This window comes from Apis dorsata, unplaced genomic scaffold, assembly GCF_000469605.1.
Source record: "Apis dorsata unplaced genomic scaffold, Apis dorsata 1.3 scaffold_34, whole genome shotgun sequence".
Classification (NCBI taxonomy): domain Eukaryota; kingdom Metazoa; phylum Arthropoda; class Insecta; order Hymenoptera; family Apidae; genus Apis; species Apis dorsata.
In genome coordinates this window covers 186,281-189,638 of record NW_006263336.1, presented here as the reverse complement: position 1 = coordinate 189,638, position 3,358 = coordinate 186,281, and the positions used below count along the sequence as shown (strand labels likewise).

The 3,358-nt window shown below is 34.1% G+C and overlaps 1 protein-coding gene across 4 annotated transcripts in view; it reads left to right on the top strand.

Moving 5' to 3' along the window:
• The window catches only part of LOC102671692 (protein rhomboid), a 154,683-nt gene that overhangs the window by 103,556 nt on the left and 47,769 nt on the right, over positions 1-3,358 (top strand). The gene's annotated exons all lie outside the window — the stretch shown is intronic.

Below are 3,358 nucleotides of genomic sequence, written 5' to 3'. Positions count from 1 at the left end.
CCCTTTTTTCTTCTTTTTTTTTTTTTTTTTTGCTCTTGCAAAAAGGCACGTAATTGGTCATTGGAATTTTGTGACGAGCCATTATGCTGCGAGATGAGAGAAGAATTTTTCGAAGGGATCGAAGGATAAGAAGCCAAGTGGTGGTGGTGATAGTGATTTGAAATTTTGAAATTTCATTTTTTTTTTTGGAGGGATGGAGTCGATGATCTAATATCAAATAATCGAGGATTTTATTCCTCGATAGGTGTTGGTACATCGTGTTTGCTTTCAATCAATTTATTTTTTATTTTCTTCAATTAAAGATTTTGTTTCAGTTTGGGAAGATGATGAGAATTGAAATGGAGATATATTTTTATATTCTTCATTTCTTTCATGTTTAAGAATTATTATTTAAATAATTATTGAATTTAATCCAGAAAAAAGGAGAAAAATAAAAATTTCAATCTCACTGCTGAATGAGTGGAAAAGCTCAATTAAAAATTTTCCGCAACACGCGTCGTTGACGATACCGTTCGCTAAACACCGTTAAAGGAGCATTTCGACAGAAATTTCGATATCGAAATTTAATGCTCCGTCGAAATCCGATGGATTCTCGATTGAAATAAAATTTTCTCGTTTGTTTATTTCGTGGAAAAAAAACTTTTTTTATTTTTTTTTTTCGAAATTGAATTAAATCGCGGACACGAATTTGAAAATTCTTATATTTCTTGTGTAAGGAACCCCCGCGATGGGGGTTGAAATAAGCCGCGGCGAAATAGTTTTTCGATAACGAGGGCAATTTAGGCTGATAAAGGAAATCGGCGATGCCGTGTTTTATCTCGACGTTTTCTCGGTTCTCCGTAATCAGTGTTTGTCAAGCTGTCGCCCGGGATAAAGGGCGGCCACCCTCCCCCTGGAGAATTCACCAGGCGATCGTCCCTGGAATCTTTTTTGTTTTGAGACGATATTTTTTAAATAATTTTCCCGTCTTCGTTCGAATCGAGAGTAGAAGACAGAGATCAATTTTTGCGTTTTTCTTGAATTTTTATTATATCGGGTGGTAAAAGTAAAATAGTAGGTTTTTTAGAAATATTCCATCGATATTTTCCTCCGTTTTTGAAAGTGATTCTTGTGTCTCAGATTCTTGGATAGTAAGAGTAATAATCTGATTTTAAAGATAACGTTTAAATTTGAATATAAATTTTTGAGAATATTAAGAATTAAATTGACGGGTTCTAAAAATTGGTTGTTTCTGCAATTGTTAAAAATATTTTTAAAAAAATTAATATTAATATTATCAAAAGTAGCAGCAATTTTCTATAGATAATTAATGGTAGAAACAACAAATTTTTCAACAAAATTGACTTGAATTCTGTAAATGAAATTTCAAAATGTTAATTCGAATGTTTCCAGCTGGAATTAATTTGCGATTTTGAAACTGATGAAAGTAAATTCATTGTCCATGTTTTCGATGCAATAAAATGAAATTGTATGTAGAATTTGGATGAATGTCATGTACATAACCATTCCAATAATTTGCACAATTTACTACAGCTTCACAATCGTTGACGATTTATTATTCATTTTTAAGGATTATATTATATCGATAATCTAATTCTGTCAATATTTGATCACATTAATTCCACTATTGTCATTTTAATTATTATACACATTCGAATATTCCTTTAATTTTCCTCTTTTTTTTTTTTAAATCAAACAATCAACGGCACACTGATATCAATAATTTCTTTATTTCTCAATTGTTATTCCCAATTTTCAGCAATTTAATTATCCAATAGTTCCACTTTGATCATTATCAATTTCACCAACAAATTCCATCGAACAACTTTCAATCGTTAATATTATATATCATAATCAAAATTCTATAAAATGATTATCCATCATCTATAACATATTCATTTACAAATATAATTTTTCTCAAAATTTAAATCTCATCTCCAAAAATTTATTCAACGTCTGTTCAATCGAAACAATCTAACAAATTAAATATCGACATCCTAATAACATTTCTCCCCCTTTTCCTGATAAATCACATCCTTCAATTTAAAAAACCAATCGACAAACATCCTCCCTTTTCGATAATTACTCCACCTTATCATTCTCTATTCCCATTTGATCCACACGTATCCATCTCGAAATCCATTAAACAACCCCCCAAAAAAAAACGCTAGTCCATTTCGAGAAACACTCTTCCAAAAAATTCCGTCCACGTATACTCTTCACCTCGGGTCAAAGAAAAATCCGAGCGACGGTTTCCGGTTCGAAAAAATCGATCCCCTCCCCCCTCTCCTCTATCAGCATCCCATTACGCGTTTTCGCCCATTTTACATCGGCCTTCGTCGCCTTTCGCATCACGAGAGAATATGGAATACGCTTTTCCACGCAGCCATATCGAACACTGGTCGCGTTCTATCCTATTTATCGACGCGAGAGAACAGGGAAAAAGAAAGAAAGAAAGAAAGAAAGGGAGGAGGAGGAGGATTGAAAGACCGATACTTATCAATTTCATTAGCGATTGGAAAAGGAATGGAAAGGGGTGGGGCGAATTAACGATTGATTCGAGTAATTGTCGTTTCTTCCTCGAGTAAACAAGGGAGTGAGGGTTTTTTTAAGCTCGAGAAAAGATGCTTTGGTATATAAGCGGGATTAATTATTTTTATATTAACCGTTGTATGATTATTGTGCCACGTTCTTTTTTAGGAAAATTAGAATTATTTTAATTTGATAATAACAATATAATATTACAATAATTACAGAGATAATCAATAATTTATAGATTATATAAAATGAAACAATTATAAACGATAAACGATTCGATTTTCACCGTGAAAAAAAGATTTAATCATTCATAATTTTCTTTCCCCTCTCTCTGTCTCTCTGCTTTATCTCTGTCCCTATGTCTCTCTGTCTATCTATCTATTTGTCTGTTTGTCTATCTGTCTGTCTGTCTATCTATCTATCTATCTATCTATCTATCTATCTATCTATCTATCTATCTATTTATCTGTCTGTCTGTCTGTCTGTCTCTGTCTCTGTCTCTGTCTCTGTCTCTGTCTTTGTTTGTCTGTCTGTCTGTTTCTGTCTCTGTCTGTCTGTCTCTCTTTCTCTCTCGCGGCAACGACGTTGGAGTTAAAAATCCCGTGGATCGAGTGGAAAGAAATTTAAATCAAACTTCTCCCCCTCCCTCCCGTTCCCTCGGTTAAAGTTCACAAAGGAGGCAAATGAGCCGCGAGCGGAAACGAAATTTCCCATTTGACGCCATGTTAATCGCGATTGTGACGGGGCGCGGTGCCGGGTCGTCGATTCTCGATATCCGTCGTATCTCGTGATCCGTGGTTAAGGGCCACGGATTCCTATC